The sequence below is a fragment of the Phocoena sinus genome, chromosome 16 (genome assembly GCF_008692025.1).
Source record: "Phocoena sinus isolate mPhoSin1 chromosome 16, mPhoSin1.pri, whole genome shotgun sequence".
Classification (NCBI taxonomy): Eukaryota; Metazoa; Chordata; class Mammalia; order Artiodactyla; family Phocoenidae; genus Phocoena; species Phocoena sinus.
This window is the reverse complement of record NC_045778.1, coordinates 43,861,414-43,884,761: the sequence shown is the minus strand read 5'-3', so window position 1 is coordinate 43,884,761 and position 23,348 is coordinate 43,861,414. Positions and strand designations below refer to the sequence as shown.

General features: G+C 37.1%; 1 protein-coding gene across 1 annotated transcript in view; it reads right to left on the bottom strand.

Moving 5' to 3' along the window:
* The window catches only part of PCDH15 (protocadherin related 15), a 743,572-nt gene that overhangs the window by 143,059 nt on the left and 577,165 nt on the right, over positions 1-23,348 (bottom strand).

Genomic DNA, 23,348 nt, shown 5'->3' with positions numbered 1-23,348 from the left:
ACAAATTCTTAGAAAAGCACAGCCTTCCAAGACTGAACCAGGAAGAAATAGAAAATATAAACAGACCAATCACAAGCACTGAAATTGAAACTGTGATTAAAAATCTTCCAACAAACAAAGCCCAGGACCAGATGGCCTCACAGGCCAATTCTATCAAACATTTAGAGAAAAGGTAACACCTATCCTTCTCAAACTCTTCCAAAATAGAGCAGAGGGAGGAACACTTCAAAACTCATTCTACAAGGCCACCATTACCCTGTTACCAAAACCAGACAAAGATGTTACCAAAAAAGAAAACTACAGGCCAATATCACTGATGAACATAGAGATAAAAAATCTAAACAAAATACTAGCAAACAGAATCCAACAGCACATTAAAAGGATCATACACCATGATCAAGTGTGGTTTATCCCAGGAATGCAAGGATTCTTCAGTATACACAAATCAATCAATGTGATATACCATATTAACAAATTGAAGGATAAAAACCATATGATCATCTCAATAGATGCAGAAAAAGCTTCTGACAGAATTCAATACCTATTTATGATAAAAACTCTCCAGAAAGTAGGCAGAGAGGGAACCTACCTAATTATAATAAGGCCATATATGACAAACCCACAGACAATATTATTCTCAATGGTGAAAACTTGAAACTATTTCCACTAAGATCAGGAAAAAGACAAGGTTGTCCCCTCTCAGCACTATTATTCAACATAGTTTGGAAGTTTTAGCCACAGCAATAGGAAAAGAAAAAGAAATAAAAGGAATCCAAATTGGAAGAGAAGAAGTAAAACTGTCACTGTTTGCAAATGACATGATACTCTACATAGAGAATCCTAAAGATGCTACCTGAAAACTACTAGATATAATCAGTGAATTTGGTAGAGTAGGAGGATACAACATTAATGCACAGAAATCTCTTGCATGCCTATACACGAATGATGAAAAATATGAATGAGAAATTAAGGAAACAATCCCAGTTACCACTGCAACAAAAAGAATAAAATACCTAGGAATAAACCTACCTAAGGAGGCAAAAGACCTGTATGCAGAAAACTATAAGACACTGATGAAAGAAATTAAGGATGATACAAACAGATGGAGAGAAATACCATGTTCTTAGATTGGAAGAATCAACATTGTGCAAATGACTATACTATCCAAAGAAATCTACAGATTCAATACAATCCCTATCAAACTACCAATAGCATTTTTCACAGAACTAGAAAAAAATTTCACAATATGTATGGAAAAACAAAAGACCCCGAATAGCCAAATCAATCTTGAGAAAGAAAAACAGAGTTGGAGGAATCAGGATCCCTGTCTTCAGACTATACTACAAAGCTACAGTAATCAAGATAGTATGGTACTGGCCCAAAAACTAAAATATAGATCAATGGAACAGGACAGAAATCCCAGAGATAAACTCACGCACCTATGGTCACCTTATCTTTGATAAAGGAGGCAAGAGTATACAATGGAGAAAAGACAGCCTCTTCAATAAATGGTGCTGGGAAAACGGACAGCTATGTGTAAAAGAATGAAGTTAGAACACTTCCTAATACCATATACAAAAATAAACTCAAAATGGATTGAAAACCTAAATATAAGGCTAGACGCTATAAAACTCCTAAAGGAAAACATAGGCAGAACATTGTATGACATAAGTCACAGCAAGATCCTTTTTGACCCACCTCCTAGAGGAATGGAAATAAAAACAAAAATAAACAAATGGAACCCTAAAAGCTTTTGCACAGCAAAGGAAACCCTAAGCAAGACAAACAGACAACCCTCAGAATGGGAGAAAATATTTGCAAACGAAGCAACTGACAAAGGATAAATCTCCAAAATATACAAGCAGCTCATGCAGCTCAATATCAAAAAAACAAACAACCCAATCCAAAAATGGGCAGAAGACCTAAATAGACATTTCTCCAAAGAAGATATACAGACTGCTAACAAACACATGAAAGAATGCTCAACATCATTAATCATTAGGGAAATGCAAATCAAAACTACAATGAGGGGGCTTCCCTGGTGGCGCAGTGGTTGAGAGTTCGCCTGCCGATGCAGGGGACAAGGGTTCGTGCCCCGGTCCGGGAAGATCCCACATGCCGCGGAGCGGCTGGACCCGTGAGCCATGGCCGCTGAGCCTGCGCTTCCGGAGCCTGTGCTCCGCAATGGGAGAGGCCGCAACAGTGAGAGGCCCGCGTACCGCAAAAAAAAAAAAAAAAAAAAAAAAAAAAAAAAAAAAACTACAATGAGATATCATCTCACACCAGTCAGAATGGCCATCATCAAAAAATCTAGAAACAATAAATGCTGGAGAGGATGTGGAGAAAAGGGGACACTCTTGCACTGCTGGTGGGAATGTGAATTGGTTCAGCCACTGTGGAGAACAGTATGGAGGTTCCTTAAAAAACTACAGATAGAATTACCATATGACCCAGCAATCCCACTACTTGGCATATACCCTGAGAAAACCAAAATTCAAAAAGAGTCATGTACCAAAATGTTCATTGCAGCTCTATTTACAATAGCCAGGACATGGAAACAACCTAAGCGCACATGCAGCAATGAAGCCCCAATGTAGCCAAAAAAAAAAAAAAAATTATTGACTTCAATTTTCAACATAATTTATCTGAGTAGCAGTAGGATTAGAACTAGCTGCACAGGTTACAATACATAATAGATGACACTGCATATTTAGGCCAGTGACAGGAGGAGGAATTACACAATAGAGCAACTGGTTTAGTGAATCTAAAAGTTCATCATGTGCACAATTCCTGTGGAGCAGGTCAATACTCTTAGTTCTTCACTAGCATATTTTACTTTGCAAAACATGTTGCAATCATTCTTTGGTTATTTTCCGCAAAACATCCTTAATAAGAAAACAAAGTAGGGCTTCCTTCATTCAGGTCACTTTCAACAAATAAATAAAGGAAGAGCTTTGAAGTCAGAGGAAAAAAAAGATAAAAGTAGATATGTATCATTACGAAGTGAAATAAATTAAAGATGTCTATTTAAATAAAATACCTTACTAATTTGGGAAAAGAACTTTATTAAAATATGTACATATTTATTTGGGGGACTGTAAAGACCTTATTAGTATGGTGTTTTTATGAAAACTTTATTCTCAAATTTTACAGTGTCATAGGTGACACCAGAATTACTTCATGGGTGCAGACATTGACATCCTAAGGTTTACACATGATGAGTATATAAGTCTTGTACCAAACCAGAGGCAAAGTTAGGCATGTTTGCCATCACCCTGAAAGCAAGGATGATGAGGAGGAGATATTAACTAACGTCTATGTGCCCAGCATCGGCTAAGTGCTTTCATTCTCCATTAAACCTGGGTACTAATCCAGTGAAATGGTCTTATTATTCTTATATGGAAATGAGGTTTAAAGAAGTTAAGTAACTGCTGTACAATATCATTTTTCCTAGTTACACACAGATGCCGGCACTAGTGACATTATTCAATAGCTCTGAGACTCTGGAGAGGTCTGCCAACCCTAATTGCCCTTAGGAAGGATATGATTTATGACACATATTAATAAATGAATTAATTAATTTGTTTGTTCATGTATTAGGCTTCTTTCCAAATATGATGAGGTAGTATGTGACTTATTTAAATATTGTATGGTTTTCAAAAGTGAAAGGCATGATTTCAACTTTGTGATGCCATTTTATCTACTAAATTTGACATGTGTAAAACTCAATAAATATTAGTATGAGACAATGCTACTGGAATAGTCATGTATTTAATACATATATAGTAATATAGTGATATAGTGATACTCTGAACGAGGTAATTTTTCTAGATGATGGAAACATGATAGACAAAAACCGTGTCACGTTGCTGCTTACATTATAATTTTAAAATCAAAAGTAACATATTTATACAGACTGATAAAATTTATGTATCAGAATAAAAGTAAATTTATATAAAAAATAAAACCTTAAGATCTCAATTATTTATTCATTACTCAATTTTTATACTTTTTATTTTTATTCTTACAGTGAGTGCTCAACACAAAATGTTTTGACTTTATGATGGTGAGAATGTAATTAATTACTACAGAAGGTAATTGCAGATCTGTATGAAAAATGTGCTAAAGTTGCAAATGCAGGAAATTTCAATGAGACTATAATGGACCAAAATAATTAAGTTCTTAATATGAGGGGATATGTTGAATTAGTCATTTTTCTTAAATACATAATTATCAAGAAATTACTTACTCAGACCCACATAATTTTCTTCATAATAATGGCAATCACATTATATCAGGGAATACTAAACCTATTATTATCATCACACACAAACATTAAGTAATTTGTTTTCAAGTACACAAAGATTTTTCTCCCTGATGTGGTTTCCAAAATTCTTTTAGCCAATGTCTTTGAAAGCAACTAATCTGATTTATTTTGTAAGAGTGTAATTCACAAATTGCCTAAGTATGATTTAGCAGAAGGGATTACTGTAAAGTGGTTTATACTGTTTATTGCAGCCATAATAACTTAAGGTTTTTTCCTTTTTTTTTCTTCTTACTGAATCTTCACCAGCTGCTAAGTTATCCTTAAAAGAGACTACTACAGGTCAAAAGCAATCTACAGATTCAATACAATCCCTATCAAGCTGTCAAGTGTTTGACATTTTTCACAGAACTAGAACAAAAATTTTACAATTTGGAAACACAAAAGACCCCGACTAGCCAAAACAATCTTAAGAAAGAAAAATGGAGCTGGAGGAATCAGGCTCCCAGACTTCAGACTATACTACAAAGCTACAGTAATCAAGACAGTATGGTACTAGCACAGAAACAGAAATATAGATCAATGGAACAGGATAGAAAGCCCAGAGATAATCCCACGCACCTATGGTCACCTAATCTATGACAAAGGAGGCAAGAATATACAATGAAGAAGAGACACCCTCTTTGATAAGTGGTGTTGGGAAAACTGGACAGCTACATGTAAAAGAATGAAATTAGAACACTCCTTAACACTATACACAAAAATAAACTCAAAATGGATTAAAGACCTAAATGTAAGACCAGACACTATAAAACTCTTAGAGGAAAACATAGGCAGAACACTCTTTGACATACATCACAGCATGATCCTTTTTGACCCACCTCCTAGGGAAATGGAAATAAAAATAAACAAATGGGACCTAATGAAAGTTAAAAGCTTTTGCACAGCACAGGAAAACATAAACAAGACGAAAAATCAACCCTCAGAATGGGAGAAAATATCTTCAAGTGAAGCAACTGACAAAGGGTTAATCTCCAAAATATACAAGCAGCTCATGCAGTTCAATATCAAAAACCAACCCAATCCAAAACTGGATGAAAGACCTAAATAGACATGTCTCCAAAGAAGATATTCAGATTGCCAGCAAGCACATAAAAGGATGCTCAATATCATTAATCACTGGAGAAATCCAAATCAAATCTATAGTGAGGTATCACCTCAAATCAGTTAGAATGGCCATCATCTAAAAATCTACAAACCATAAATGCTGGAGAGGGTGTAGAGAAAAGGGAACCTTCTTGCACTGTTAGTGGGAATGTAAATTGATACAGCCACTATGGAGACAGTGTAGAGGTTCCTTAAAAAACTAAAAATAGAACTACCATACGACCCAGCAATCCCACTACTGGGCATATACCCTGAAAAAAACATAATTCAAAGAGAAACATGTACCACAATGTTCACTGCAGCACTATTTACAATAGCCTGGACATGGAAGTAACCTAAGTGTCCATCGACAGATGAATGGATAAAGAAGATGTGGCATAAATATACAATGGAATACTACTTAGCCATAAAAATGGAAAGAAATTGAGTTATTTGTAGTGAGGTGGATGGACCTAGAGTCTGTCATACAGAGTGAAGTAAGTCAGAAAGAGAAAAACAAATATTGTATGTTAACACATATATAAAAAAATGGAATCTAAAAAAAAAATTGGTTCTGATGAACCTTGGGGCAGGACAGGAATAAAGATCCAGACTTAAGAGAATGGACTTGAGGACACAGGGAGTGGGAAGGGTAAGCTGGGATGAAGTGAAAGAGTAGCATTGACATATATACACTACCAAATGTAAAATAGATAGCTAATGGGAAGCAGCCACATAGCATAGGGAGATCAGCTCGGTGCTTTGCAACCACCTAGAAGGGTGGGATAGGGAGGGTGGGAGGGAGGCGCAAGAGGGAGGGGATATGGGGATATATGTATACATATAACTGTTTCACTTTGTTATATAGCAGAAACTAACACAACATTGTAAAGTGATTATACTCCAATAAAGATGTTAAAAAAATAAAACAAGAAAAACTACAGGTCAAACTCTCCATGTAATCACTGAAAAGATCCTGTGCTTTTCTTTTTTTCTCTCCCCTTCCCTGATTTTTAACCCCTGAAGTGATTACTATGTTTTGACAACATAGTGAGTCAACACTCTTATAGGCAAATTCCTTATGACAGATGTCACTGATTTAATGCAATGTCTATGCATAATTCAGTTTCTGCAGATATGGTATTAGCATAGCCATTAAAGATTCTAAGAAATATTTGCTGCAAGATTATTTACCACAATCTCTCTTGGGAAACATGTTTTTCAATGGTAAACTTAAACTAAATACCTAATGACATCAAATAACAAATAATATAATCCTTATAAAATTTCTTTATATAGATAAGGGTTTTTTTAAATTTATAAAGATAATAGTGGGCTCACATTCAACTTCCCTCACAAAAACCAACTCGCAAAACCAAAGGAACATAAATATAGATACGAACCTGAACTGGTGTTAGTAATTAGTTATTTGTTTTCTCTGCCTTGAAACCCTCCCAGTTTTCTTATGATGAAATAAGAAATCTTGGCACTGTTTTCATGCCTTCAGAGTCCATAGGATCTGACTCAGGTTTACCTCTCTAGCCTCCTGAAAAAAATTACTTTCTTTTGTTTTTGAAACCTATTTTTCTTTCTTCCGCTTTAGGGAATAATTTTTCTGCCATGCCACTTTGCCTTGGAAACACCTCCTTATCTTTCAGACCTCAGCTCTGAGTCATTTCCTCCAAGAACGTTCCTTCTTTGACAATCCAGACAAAATCAGGCTCTCTCTCGTCTGGTTTTACAGCACTCTAAAGATATATTTCTTAGAGCTTTTCAGTTTGTCATTTCTATTTACTTGATTGGTTTCGATTAATTTCTATGTCTTTAAGTTTACAGTTCTAAGGCTTCATGACAATTTTAATCCTCAACACTTAATGCACTATGCTTAAATAACACTGGATGCACACACATGCAATAAACATTGAGGAATATGTACTTTGTTTGGATCACAGGGACAGAGATTAAAGTTAAATATAATCCATAGTTTATGGAGCATTTTTATCAATGGATCTGCTAGGCATTTTTACCTCTCATTCCCCTATCATGCTCACACCTCAATTCAACCTCCTTTTCCCTTCTGAGAAAACCATTGTAATGCATTTAAAGAGTGTCTTTTAACTAGACTGTTGTGGTATCATTGTTCAGCAATATCCACTTCTTTTTCCTCTACTTCATGCCCCATTGACTTTGCTCTTGGTCATGAGACTTGCTTTGGTCAGTGGGATGTGAAGAATTGTGATACACAACCAGAAGCTTTATGTGTCATCATGTGGTTAGGAAAGTTCTCCTGTGTTCCTGTCCTTCACTGTGTGAAGAGCAGACCTACTTAGTAATGGATTCCTGAAGGAGGAGGCATGTGGAATTGACATGAGTCCAACCCAACCTTCAGCCCGAAGCCAAGGCCAACCAATCCCTAGCTGCCTCAAAGATCCATGAATAAAAATATAAATCTTTTTTAGAGTGAATGAGTGGTATTTTGGTATTGTTAACTATGCAGCATTTTAGTAAGAAAACCTAGTTCATGTTATTGTGTGCATTTTTGTTTTCTAGTTTTTTTTTAACTTTACATAATGTATTATTTTCTTTTTCTCACTGTTTTCACTAAGTATTAGGTTCTTATGTTCCATTCTCGTTGCTATGTGTTCATAAAATACTGCTGTGCACGAAGTTCACAGGATACTTCCCACTTCTAGGCATATATCTAAAAATGATTGAAATCAGAATCTTAAAGAGGTATTTGCCCTACAATGTTTATTGAACCATTATTCACAATAGCCAAGATAAGGAAATAACCTAACTGTCCATCAGTGGATGAGTAGATAAAGAAAATGTGTCATATACATACAATGGAATATTATGCAGCCTTAAAAAATAATAAAGTTCTGCAATTTGTGACAACATGGATGAACCTTGTGGATATTATGCTAAGTGAAATAAGCCAGTCACAGAATGGCACATAACTGCATGATTCCATTTAGACGAGGTATTTAAAATAAACTGAAAAAAGCTAAGAATAGAATTGTGGTTACTTGGAGGAAGGGAGGAATGGAGAGTTGCTGTTCAAAGGGTGTAAAGTTTCATTTATGTTATTTTTATTCTCATTTTACAAATGTGAGAACTAAGGAGCAGAGTGACTAAGCAAATTGTCCAGGGCCACAAGAACAGTCAGTAGGAACTTTAGGAGTAGAAACCAGCCAGTCTCACTCCAAAACCCTTACTGTTGAAGCCATGTAAATCTTTCCTGGGCTGATGAACTACGTACACAAGTTTGCAGATTGCAAGGGGCCATCATATACCAGACACATTAATACAGAGCAAGGGATATCTAAATATTTACTAGTGAAAACATTTAAGTTCCGGAATAGGGAGTCTTATAAGCAGAAACAAACAAACAAAAACCTAAAAATTAAAAAATATATATAGCCTAATACTTCTACAGTGTTAAAAACCAGAAAATAGTGGAAAATCCTATGTATGGTTTTAAAGGGCAGAAGTTTGAACCCAAGACTCTAATAGTTTGTCAAGTTTTATGTTCTATGTATAAGCAAATTAATTTCATATGTATAAAAACTCACATGGTATATATCTTTCTAAAAAATTGAAGACACATATGAATAAACCAAGGGATGCAGCAAAATGAAGAACTTAAAAATGGATAAGTCAGAATATGAAAGGAATGGCATAAACCATATATACACTTAAATACAGAAATACATATAAGTAGTTGTAAACGTGTCCAAGAAATATAATTTAAATTCCATAAATAACTTCTGTGGAGAGTGCACATAAGTAATTCTTCAAAGAAAATGTAAATAATAAACTGATAGTCTCAAAAGCAAAAGCAAAAATGATGTATATATAAATGTTACACTCCAAAATAACTCAGACACATGAAAAATCAAAGGGTAAGGAAACTGCAGGAGAGCAGAGGCCAATTTACCATGAAGGTTACTCATGAGTTTCTAATCAACAGAACAATGGTCCTTCACTTAGCTTGATTTCACTCTCCTTGCCCTGTCTGGAAAACAAAACAAAACAAAACAAAACAAAAAAACCCCTTTACCATTTATTTTCTTTCTCTGCATTGGTTTTCTTCTGAACCACATCACTGGGAGACTGCTCTTCTATGCTCTTAGTCTTTCTTTTCTCTCACTCTTTCCACACTTCAGCTCTTGGCCCATCCTCAAAAGGGCATAACGTGAGGATTTATTTCCAAGTTTTTGTTTTATCTGATTATGCTTTCTCTCTTGGAGCATGTTATTTACTCTCATAGCTTCAGCTTGCATTTAGGTGTTTCCTCTTCCACAATTTTTCCTGTGCTCCTAATCCCATGTTTTCTACCTGATCCATCCTGGCGTCAGATCAAAGCAGCTGTGGCAACCCAGTATCTGCCTCAGGACTTCTTCATGGACTTCTTCATATTGTTTATCTGTGCAAAGGAATCTTGGCACCATCCTGCCATCTGCCTCCAGCTTCCTGTCAGCACTAGAGGCTATGTGTTCTTTAGTTTGAGGCATGTATAACTCTGGGAAAGAGATAAGCTTCCTGCCAGCTCTGGCACTATGATTCCTGGGTAGATCTGGTGAGTATTACTCCTTCACTAGTCATGTCCTGGCTTAGTCCTCTGAGCCTCCTTGCTCAGGGAAGGAAATCAGACAACTTCTATCATTCTGTAGATAAACTTAGATATTTTGAACTCATTTAAAATTCAATTTGTCCTAGTTTGATCTCATTATTTTCTCCTTAAATGGCTTTCTTTTCTATCTTATTTCTATCAACTAAGATCATGAATATCTTTAACACTCCAGCTAGAAACTCCTGATTCACTTTTGATTGTGCTTTTATTCTGTCTGTGATCTTCAACCATCCTGCTCAGTCACTATTAATTTTTCCATTTCAATGGCTTTTAAGTATTTCTGTTTTCTCCATTTCCATTGTCCACCTTGTTTTTTTTCATACTTAAATGAAAGCTATAGCTGCTAACTTATCTTCTGGTTTTCATTTATTATCTCATCCAATGAAGACTACATATCACAGGAAATAAATATTCTAATATGTAGCTTTGATTCTGTCATTGCCCTGTTTGTAAGTCTTTAGTAAGCTTCCATTTTCTATATAATAAAATGGGTTTGTGAAACCATATCTGCTGCATTTCCTGTCTACAAATGAGTCTCTAAGACAGCCCTAATATGTTCTTTTAAGTAGTTAATATTAATTGAATCAGACATAGTTCAAATCATGTTACTCAAATTTATGAACACATGATGAATATTTCAACTCTGTAATTTTTGAATATATTTCCTCTGCTAGTTTCTTCTACCCTCACTTAAATGAATCTCCTATACTCTGGAAAAGTTGAGTTCCTGTCCACAGCAGGCTCAGACTACACCAGGACACATTCACTTGTCTATTCTTGGCACCTTTCTTACACACTGTCATGGCTCTATAGTGTCATATTCTTATTGTTAAGTCCACCATAAATGTTTTCTTATTGGCTGATTGATTCAACAGTATTACGAAGTGTCTATGTTGCAACAAGCACATGTTTGACTGCTGGTCTACTGTCCACGCATTCAAGGATACGGAAGAACTGTGAAGTGGGTAATGATAAGACCTGAAGATAACAGTAGGATGGCTTTGAGGGTGTTAAAGCCAAGAATCCAGATTATAAGAAGCCAAGATACTCTTTTAGAGGGTCTCTTCCCATTTCCTCTGGCAAGAAATTCAAAATAAAGCACATTATTTAAGCCATAAGGGAGACCTATGAGTGAGCCCCAGAGGCAGCTTGTTATATTTCACTCAATTCCCTTGGAAACCTCTCTTGTTGCAACGTATTGGGATCCTAATCCCATGAGGTTTATCCTCATCAAAAAAAAAAAAAAGACATATCACGGATGACACTTTTGTAAAGGTTAAAAAAAACCTAAATTTTATAGACATCACTACTTAAAAGAAAAACACCCTGTTAGCCCTGGTAGGCATTGCAGTTTCTGAATTAGAAGAAAAATATTTGCATCTGAAACAGTTAAATCTAATATTGATCTCAAGTAATGTTAACAGTATATTTGTTCTTGAAAAGAATCTATAAGCCACAAAACAAAAGAAAATCACACAGATTCTTAAAACACTTAGATAAGCCTTTTCTAGACATAATCATGTATAAACTGTCTCATAAAACCTTGTCTTTTGTATTCATTTACACTTTCAAATCTAATTATAATCCATTGTCATTCTAAAGATCAAGTCCCAACTGTTTCATTGTGTGAATTTTTTCTAATTAAGTATGTGAGACCAAAGGGACTCAGGCTGGGCTACCTCATTTCAATATTCACAAGCAGACATGATTCGTGAAAATAGTTCTTGATTATTTCCCTAACAGCTTTGATGTGAAGGAAAAAACCCACTGAGCTACATACATTCCCCCAACATGCTCCAGGGTCAGCAAATGTGGTTATTAGGCACTGATCTTTAAAACCAGAGTTTACGCTACATTGCTAGCAATAACCTAAATCAATACAGCAAAACAACACAAACCAGTATGTGATGAGTGATGAAAAACAGATCTGCAGATATTATCAATGGAAAATAATACGGAACAGCCATATTATCTGGAGATAAAAATACAATCTTATGACACTCCTAGCCCTGAACAGTTTCAACTATTGCACACAAAGCCAGCAAACAGCAAATCATGGATAAAGACGATGCTGTTTTTATTCTACTGTTATGCCCTCTGCTAATAGATTGCAACATAATAACTAGGCAGAGGGTTAAGCATTTTGAGAATATCGCCATAATTACCTTGCATTATTTGGTGACATCATGACATTTTAAGTCATGCATCATGGAAAAGAAAAACTGACCATCTTTTTTACTCTCTAAATATCAACAAAAGTATCCTCAAATGACAGAAGAAGGATGTTAAATCCACCTGTGCAATCACTTTAAAAATAATTCCTCAGGAGAGACTTCAGGCACGTGCACACACAGAGGAAAGACCACATGGGGACATAGTGCAAAAGTGGCCACCAGCAAGCTAAGAAAAGATGCCTCAGAAAGAACCAAACCCGCCTCCACCTTGACTTTGGACTTCCAGCCTCCATATCTAGGCTTCCGGGAAGATGGCATTAGAATAAGATGAGATCACCTTCCTCCCCACAGATACACCAGAAATACATCTACACGTGGAACAACTCCTACAGAACAACTACTGAACGCTGGCAGAAGACCTCAGACCTCCCAAAAGGCAAGGAAACCACCCCCACCCCCCCCCCCCCCCTGCCACGTACCTGGGTAGGGCAAAAGAAAACAGAATAAACAGAGACAAAAGGATAGGGACGGGTCCTGCACCAGTGGGAGGGAGCTGTGAAGGAGGAAAAGTTTCCACACACTAGGAAGCCCCTTCGCGGTCAGAAACTGTGGGTGGCGGGGGGGGAAGCTTCGGAGCCGCGGAGGAGAGCAAAGCAACAGGGTGCGGAGGGCAAAGCGGAGAGATTCCCGCACAGAGGATCAGGGCCAACCGGCACTCACCAGCCCGAGAGGCTTGTCTGCTCACCCGCCGGGGCGGGAGGGGCTGGGAGCTGAGGCTCGGGCTTCGGTCGGAGCGCAGGGAGAGGACTGGGGCTGGCGGCCTGAACACAGCCTGCAGGGGGTTAGTGTGCCACAGCTAGCCGGGAGGGAGTCCGGGAAAAAGTCTGGAGCTGCCGAAGAGGCAAGAGACTTTTTCTTACCTCTTTGTTTCCTGCCGCGCCAGGAGAGGGGATTAAGAGCGCTGCTTAAAGGAGCTCCAGAGACGGGCGCGAGCCACGGCTAAAAGCGCGAACCCCAGAGACGGGCATGAGACGCTAAGGCTGCTGCTGCCGCCACCAAGAAACCTGTGTGCGAGAACAGGTCACTATCCACACCCCGCTTCCGGGGAGCCTGTGCGGCCCACCACTGCCAGGGTCCCGTGAGCAAGGGTCAACTCCTCCAGGAGAACGCACGGCGCGCCTCAGGCTGATGCAACGACACGCAGGCCTCTGCCGCAGCAGGCCCACCCCGCACTCCGTGCCCCTCCCTCCCCCTCGGCCTGAGTGAGCCAGAGCCACCAAATCAGCGGCTCCTTTAACCCCGTCCTGTCTGAGCGTCCTGTCTGAGCGAAGAACAGACGCCTTACAGCGACCTACACGCAGAGGCGGGGCCAAATCCAAAGCTGAGCCCCTGGGAGCTGTGAGAACAAAGAAGAGAAAGGGATATTTCTCCCATCAGCCTCAGAAGCAGCAGATTAAAGCTCCACAATCAACTTGATGTACCCTGCATCAGTGTAATACATGAATAGACAACGAATCATCCCAAATTAAGGAAGTGGACTTTCAGAGCAATATTTACGATTTTTTCCCCTTTTCCTCTTTTTGTGAGGTGTATGTGTATGCTTCTGTGTGAGATTTTGTCTGTATAGCTTTGCTTCCACCATTTGTCCTAGGGTTCTATCTGTCCATTTTTTTTTAATTCTTTTTTCCTCTTAATAATTATTTTTTATTTTAATAACTTTATTATATTTTATCTTACTTTATTTTATTTTACTTAATCTCCTTTCTTTTTTTCCTTCCGTCCCTCCTTCCATCCTTCCTTCCTCCCTCCCTCCCTCCTTTCTTTCTTTCTTTCTCTCTTTCTACTTCTACTAATCCTTTCTTTCTACTTTTTCGCCCTTTTATTCTGAGCCGTGTGGATGAAAGGCTCTTGGTGCAACAGCCAGGAGTCAGTGCTGTGCCTCTGAGGAGAGAGAGCCAACTTCAGGACACTGGTCCACAAGAGACCTCCCAGCTCCACATAATATCAAACGGCAAAAATCTCCCAGAGATCTCCATCTCAACACCAGCACCCAGCTTCACTCAATGACCAGCAAGCTACAGTGCTGGACATCCTATGCCAAACAACTAGCAAGACAGGAACACAACCCCACCCATTAGCAGAGAGGCTGCCTAAAATCATAATAGGGCCACAGACACCGCAAAACACACCACCAGACGTGGACCTGCCCACCAGAAAGACAAGACCCAGCCTCATCCACAAGAACACAGGCACTAGTCCCCTCCACCAGGAAGCCTACACAACCCACTGAACCAACCTTAGCCACTGCAGACAGACACCAAAAACAACAGGAACTACGAACCTGCAGCCTGCAAAAAGGAGACCCCAAACACAGTAAGATAAGCAAAATGAGAAGACAGAAAAACACACAGCAGATGAAGGAGCAAGATAAAAACCCACCAGACCTAACAAATGAAGAGGAAACAGGCAGTCTACCTGAAAAAGAATTCAGAATAATGACAGTAAAGATGATCCAAAATCTTGGAAATAGAATAGACAAAATGCAAGAAACATTTAACAAGGACCTAGAAGAACTAAAGATGAAACAAACAATGATGAACAACACATTAAATGAAATGAAAACTATTCTAGATGGGATCAATAGCAGAATAACTGAGGCAGAAGAACAGATAAGTGACCTGGAAGATAAAACAGTGGAAATAACTACTGCAGAGCAGAATAAAGAAAAAAGAATGAAAAGAACTGAGGACAGTCTCAGAGACCTCTGGGAAAACATCAAACACAACAACATTCGAATTATAGGGGTTCCAGAAGAAGAAGAGAAAAAGAAAGGGACTGAGAAAATATTTGAAGAGATTATAGTTGAAAACTTCCCTAACATGGGAAAGGCAATAATCTACTCCAGGAAGCACAGAGAGTCCCATACAGGATAAATCCAAGGAGAAATACGTCAAGACACATATTAATCAAACTGTCAAAAATTAAATACAAAGAAAACATATGAAAAGCATCAAGGGAAAAACAACAAATAACACACAAGGGAATCCCCATAAGGTTAACAGCTGATCTCTCAGCAGAAACTCTGCAGGCCAGAAGGGACTGGCAGGACATATTTAAAGTAATGAAGGAGAAAAACCTGCAACCAAGATTACTCTACCCAGCAAGGATTTCATTCTGATTTGATGGACAAATTAAAACCTTTCCAGACAAGCAAAAGCTGAGAGAGTTCAGCACCACCAAACCAGCTTTTCAACAAATGCTAAAGGAACTTCTCTAGGCAAGAAACACAGGAGAAGGAAAAGACCTACAATAATGAACCCAAAACAATTAAGAAAATGAGAATAGGAACATACATATTGATAATTACCTTAAATGTCAATGGACTAAATGCTCCCACCAAAAGACACAGATTGGCTGAATGGATACAAAAACAAGACCCATATATTTGCTGTCTACAAGAGACCCACATATCTGCTGTCTACAAGAGACCCACTTCAGACCTAGAGACACATGCAGATTGAAAGTGAGGGGATGGAAAAAGATATTTCATGCAAATGGAAACCAAAAGAAAGCAGGAGTAGCAATTCTCACATCAGACAAAATAGACTTTAAAATAAAGACTATTGGAAGAGACAAAGAAAGACACTACCTAATGATCAAGGGATCGATCCAAGAAGACGATATAACAATTGTAAATATTTATGCACCCAACATAGGAGCACCTCAATACGTAAGGCAAATACTAACAGCCATAAAAGGGGAAATCAACAGTAACACATTCATAGTAGGGGGGGCTTTAACACCCCACTTTCACCAATGGACAGATCATCCAAAATTAAAATAAATAAGGAGACACAAGCTTTAAATGATACATTAAACAAGATGGACTTAATTGATATTTATAGGACATTCCATCCAAAAATAACAGAATACACATTTTTCTCAAGTGCTCATGGAACATTCTCCAGGATAGATCATATCTTGGGTCACAAATCAAGCCTTGGTAAATTTAAGAAAATTGAAATTGTATCAAGTATCTTTTGTGACCACAACGCCATGAGACTAGATATCAATTACAAGAAAAGATCTGTAAAAAATACAAACACATGGAGGCTAAACAATACACTACTTAATAACGAAGTGATCACTGAAGAAATCAAAGAGGAAATTTAAAAATACCTAGAAACAAATGACAATGGAGACACGACGACTCAAAATCTATGGGATGCACCAAAAGCAGTTCTAAGAGGGGAGTTTATAGCAATACAATCCTACCTTAAGAAACAGGAAACATCTCGAATAAACAACCTAACCTTGCACCTAAAGCAATTAGAGAAAGAAGAACAAAAAACCCCCAAATTTAGCAGAAGGAAAGAAATCATAAAAATCAGATCAGAAATAAATGAAAAAGAAATGAAGGAAACGATAGCAAAGATCACTAAAACTAAAAGCTGGTTCTTTGAGAAAATAAACAAAATTGATAAACCATTAGCCAGACTCATCAAGAAAAAAAGGGAGAAGACTCAATAGGATTAGAAATGAAAATGGAGAAGTAGCAACTGACACTGAAGAAATACAAAACATCATGAGAGATTATTGCAAGTAACTCTATGCCAATAAAATGCACAACGTGGAAGAAATGGACAAATTCTTAGAAATGCACACCTGCCAAGACTGAATCAGGAAGAAACAGAAAATATGAACAGACCAATCACAAACACTGAAATTGAAACAGTGATTAAAAATCTTCCAACAAACAAAAGTCCAGGACCAGATGGCTTCACAGGCGAATTCTATCAGACATTTAGAGAAGAGCTAACACCTATCCTTCTCAAACTCTTCCAAAATATAGCAGAGGGAGGAACACTCCCAAACTCATTCAATGAGGCCACCATCACCCTGATTCCAAAACCAGACAAGGATGTCACAAAGAAAGAAAACTACAGGCCAATATCACTGATGAACATAGATGCAAAAATCCTCAACAAAATACTAACAAAAAGAATCCAACAGCACATTAAACGGATCATACACTATGATCAAGTAGGGTTTATTCCAGGAATGCAAGGATTCTTCAATATACGCAAATAAATCAATGTGATACACCATATTAACAAATTGGAGGAGAAAAACCATATGATCATCTCAATACATGCCGAGAAAGCTTTCGACAAAATTCAACACCCATTTATGATAGAAACCCTGCAGAAAGTAGGCATAGAGGGAACTTTCCTCAACGTAATACAGGCCATATATGACAAATCCACAGCCAACATCATCCCCAATGGTGCAAAACTGAAACCATTTCCACTAAGATCAGGAACAAGACAAGGTTGCCCACTCTCACCACTCTTATTCAACATAGTTTTGGAAGTTTTAGCCACAGCAATCAGAGAAGAAAAGGAAATAAAAGGTATCCAAATCGGAAAAGAAGAAGTAAAGCTGTCACTGTTTGCAGATGACATGATACTATACATAGAGAATCCTAAACATGCTACCAGAAAACTACTAGAGCTAATCAATGAATTTGGTAAAGTTGCAGGATACAAAATTAATGCACAGAAATCTCTGGCATTCCTATACACTAAAGATGAAAAATCTGAAATTGAAATCAAGAAAACACTCCCATTTACCACTGCAGCAAAAAGAATAAAATATCTAGGAATACACCTACCTAAGGAGACGAAAGACCTGTATGCAGAAAATTATAAGACACTGATGAAAGAAACTAAAGATGATACAAATAGATGGAGAGATATACCATGTTCTTGGATTGGAAGAATCAACATTGTGAAAATGACTCTACTACCCAAAGCAATCTACAGATTCAATGCAATCCCTATCAAACTACCACTGGCATTTTTCACAGAACTAGAAGAAAAAATTTCGCAATCTGTATGGAAACACAAAAGACCCCGAATAGCCAAAGCAATCTTGAGAACGAAAAACGGAGCTGGAGGAATCAGGCTCCCTGACTTCAGACTATACTACAAAGCTACAGTAATCAAGAGAATATGGTACTGGCACAAAAACAGAAAGATAGATCAATGGAACAGGATAGAAAGCCCAGAGATAAACCCACGCACATATGGTCACCTTATCTTTGATAAAGGAGGCAGGAATGTACAGTGGAGAAAGGACAGCCTCTTCAATAAGTGGTGCTGGGATAACTGGACAGGTACATGTAAAAGTATGAGATTAGATCACTCCTTAACACCATACACAAAAATAAGCTCAAAATGGATTAAAGACCTAAATGTAATGCCAGAAACTATCAAACTCTTAGAGGAAAACATAGGCAGAACACTCTATGACATACATCACAGCAAGCTCCTTTTTGATCCACCTCCTAGAGAAATGGAAATAAAAACAAAAATAAACAAATGGGACCTAATGAAACATCAAAGCTTTTGCACAGCAAAGGAAACCATAAACAACACCAAAAGACAACCCTCAGAATGGGAGAAAATATTTGCAAAAGAAGCAACTGACAAAGGATTAATCTCCAAAATTTATAAGCAGCTCATGCAGCTCAATAACAAAAAAACAAACAACCCAATCCAAAAATGGGCAGAAGACCTAAATAGACATTTCTCCAAAGAAGATATACAGACTGCCAACAAACACATGAAAGAATGCTCAACATCATTAATCATTAGAGAAATGCAAATCAAAACTACTATGAGATATCATCTCACACCAGTCAGAATGGCCATCATCAAAAAATCTAGAAACAATAATTGCTGGAGAGGGTGTGGAGAAAAGGGGACACTCTTGCACTGCTGGTGGGAATGTAAATTGATACAGCCACTATGGAGAACAGTATGGAGGTTCCTTAAAAAACTAAAAATAGAACTACCATATGACCCAGCAATCCCACTACTGGGCATATACCCTGAGAAAACCATAATTCAAAAAGAGTCATGTACCAAAATGTTCATTGCAGCTCTATTTACAATAGCCCAGAGGTGGAAACAACCTAAGTGTCCATCATCGGATGAATGGATAAAGAAGATGTGGCATATATATACAGTGGAATATTACTCAGCCATAAAAAGAAACGAAATTGAGCTATTTGTAATGAGGTGGATAGACCTAGAGTCTGTCATACAGAATGAAGTAAGTCAGAAAGAGAAAGACAAATACTGTATACTAACACATATATATGGAATTTAAGAAAAAACAATGTCATGAAGAACCTAGGGGTAAGACAGGAATAAAGACATAGTCCTACTAGAGAATGGACTTGAGGATATGGGGAGGGGGAAGGGTAAGCTGTGACAAAGCGAGAGAGAGGCATGGACATATATAAACTACCAAACATAAGGTAGCTAGCTAGTGGGAAGCAGCCGCATAGCACAGGGAGATTAGCTCGGTGCTTTGTGGCCGCCTGGAGGGGTGGGATAGGGAGGGTGGGAGGGAGGGAGACGCAAGAGGGAAAAGATATGGGAACATATGTATATGTATAACTGATTCACTTTGTTATAAAGCAGAAACTAACACACCATTGTAAAGCAATTATACTCCAATAAAGACGTAAATAATAATAATAATAATTCCTCAGGTAGCTTGTCTGAACTCTGAAAGGATAGTATAGCTCTCAAAATCTCAGCAGAGGGGAAAAAAATTACCTCACAGCTGCAATTATTATGCCTTTATAAAAATACTTTCTGAAAAAAATGTGTAGTGAGAATACTCATTGATGTTTAAAGCCAGTTACTATTGAGAACTTACAAGATCTTTTTCATGGAGCACATTCATTTCATAAATTGATACTGAAACCTACAAAAGATGTCTTCAATATATAAATATTTCTCACATGAATATATGCAAATAAGAAAGTCTGTCAAAATTGCTAATATTAAACATGCTCCAAGTACTGACTTACTTTAAACAAGAATCTTATAAATTCCTCAAATGCATTAAATGGAAAGAATGACACAACAATGAGAAGATATTCCTCCATGGGTTCCTCATAACTTCTTGGAAATTAGCAAAATGTAAGCTTCATTTATTTATCCAAATTTTTCCATGTCTATATGCTCACGAAGGACACTATTCTGTGAGGCATTTACCCTGCCCACAAAGAGACCTCTTGTATCATGGGGTTTGGCCACAGCTTCAGAAAGAATAAAAATATGCAAATGGAAAATTAAACTTGCAGTTTTGTTTTGTGAAAGTTTGGAGTGAGAAGTCTCTAGTGAGCAGAAAGAAAAGGTTAGCAATTTTTAATATCCAAAATGATCAGTCATTCACTATACACGTCTCCGGTGAACTACATAATGTCAATGGTGTCACAAAAGCAAGGCAGAAAATGAAAGTCCTAACAGCTTTAATTTAGGGGAAAAAGATCCCTGGAAGATGTTTTTCTCCCTCTAGATCACTTCAGGTTTACACAACATGCATTTTATAATTCTTAATTTATGTTTGGCAAGAATGTTCTCTCTGGCTTTAAGACCTTACCCATTTCTCCATCTGATATTTTGTGGTTGCAATTTTCTAGTTTAAAATGGGTGGTTCTCATTTCATTCACAAGAAACATGATGCCTTAAAAAAGATCTGGTCAACCTCTAGAGATGCACATTATTATTGCAGAATTGTAACAATACCTACTTATATGAGGGAAAAGAAGCAACGCTTAGCATTATATATATATATCACTCCAGTTAATTCTTACAGCCCTCAAATGGCCATACTTAGGCTTGGAGACAATAAGAAACTTGCCCAGGGTCACAAATAACTAAATTTCTGAAGATGTGGCACATTTTGACAATTCTAAAGAGCATAGAAATAACTGCTTATTTATTCATTTATTCAGTTATTCAACAAGCATTTGCTACTAAGTACCAAACATAATTAGATGTGGGAAAACAAACTGGAATAAGTTTGGATTCTTGCCCTCAAGGAAATTACCTTCTAGTTTGGAAGAGAGACCATTAAATAAACACCCATGTGTTACCCATAGATACTCACAGACCTAAGTAGTGGAACTGACATAAGAGCCCTGAAAGATATGAAATTGAAACTATCTTCCTCTAATTAATAAATATTTACAATAGTAACAGAATAGAAAACACTTGGCAAGCTCATCCAAAAAATACTGATTTTGATTTGTGGTACTTACATAAAATAATAAAAGTGAACTCAGTCATAACATTTTGAAAGCTGTGTCATTTTTATTTTCTTAAAAATTTCATGGAATTGAGCTTTTATTGAGCACCTACAGATTGGTATAGGTGCACCCAAATTGTAACTATGCTAATTTAAGGGACACAATTTGCAGCAATGATAGAAAACTTAATGCTGAATACTAGTTATTCCAAATGACTGCTAGTGTTTCAAGGATCAAAACTAAGTCTGATAAAATTTATATTTGTTAGCTGAAATAAGCATGCTCAGTATTCCAGTTGAATGACTGGCATCCACCTTTCATATACTGAAAAGCCAGCATTAGACATTAACTGTTCAAAAAAATACTATTAGGAATGCAAACCTCAGAGCTTCTTCTAAAGAAATGTAGCGTTCAAGCCTGCTAAGTTTCCGTAAACGGGCTTAGGGAGTAAAAAGGAGGCCTTCTCTCTAGGTAAATACTGTAGAGAAGTAATATAACTTATTCAGAAAACAGACAACAGACCAAGACATCTTCTTTCACATCAGTGCAGTGACTGAATGTCAAACCAGGTACTAAGGTCACGGTGTCACATGTGAAGTGAGGATTTTGCCATCCATGCTAAGGCTTTGAGGTCTATCCGACATAGGTAAACAGCAGGCCTACTTTTAGTCTCTCATCATTAGTGTCATTAAGCTTAACACTATCTTAAATTCTATGCTAATGAAAATTTCTTAGAAATATTAGTATTTTAAGATGCTGTGTTGGCTTATGACAGGGTTCACGGCAGTCTGCCCAAAACATGCCACTTGGGCATATTGATTATTTTGAATTAAAGTTACTTAAGAAACAGTCAGTATAAGATGGACATTCTGACTCCTCTTTGTCCCCCTGAAAGCAGGAAATAAATCTCCCATGTGAAAGGTATCCTGCCTGCACCAGGAGAAAGGAAGAAATCCTTACTACCAGAGATAGGGAATTCAAAGACAAGAAGGCCGTGCAAGCAAACCTTTTTACTTCTTTACTAAAATACTACCCCAAGCCCAAACCCCTTCATCTTGTCGGTTCTTCACAAATGTATTGTTTCTTGGTCTAAAAGGTATAAAAGCTTCCTACTTTAGTCACTTATTTGAGCATCATATTTTTATGAGCTCTGGTACAAATTTAAATTTGTTTTTCTCCTGTTAATCTGTCTTATGTCAATTTAATTATTAGACCAGCCAGAGAGCCTAGAGGGGAAGAAAGGAAAAGTCTTCCTCCCCTACATGTACGCTCATTCAATACAGTGCTTTTTAGTTTCTATGTGCAGTTCTGCTTTTCCTATGAGATTGTCAGTTTCTGGAGAGCAAAACCTGGTTAGCACAGTGATTACTATGGAGTTGGTGATCAAAACACATCTTGAATAGAATTGAATTGTAGTCCTAATTTCAAAGTATTTTGTACCTCTGACAGTTTACTTAAAAAGCAGACAAGACACCAATTTCACATCCACCATCTCTATTGGTATGTCCAAGGCTATGAAATTTTGCCTGTCGTATTTCCCAAGATTCAATAAATCAGTTTCAAAGACATTTTAACACACTTGAGAAAAGGAACTTCTGAGTGAAAGGTCATTGCTTTCATGTTAACATTATTATTTTTCAAGACGTCATAGTCACAAAAGACTTTATATGGCTTGTCACAACTGAAGCTGAAAAATGTTATGATTGCCATTTATATTTTATTAAATAAATAGCATTACATAAATACTGTTTATATTAGCAACACAAAACTGAATTTTTAAATCACTTATAATATTGAGATCTTTTTCTATTTTCTTACTTTTCTAAAATGGTTTAACACTTTTAACATTTTTCTAGAATATATCAGCCACTGACTTGTACTTCAAGCTCACCCAAGGTAAAAAATTCAAATCTTCATCATTCAGCTATTATGAGAATAAATAGTTAATACCTATAACACCCTCAAGTTATTTACAGAAAGCATTTTTATACTGGTACTATTAGTTTTTTTTTATTT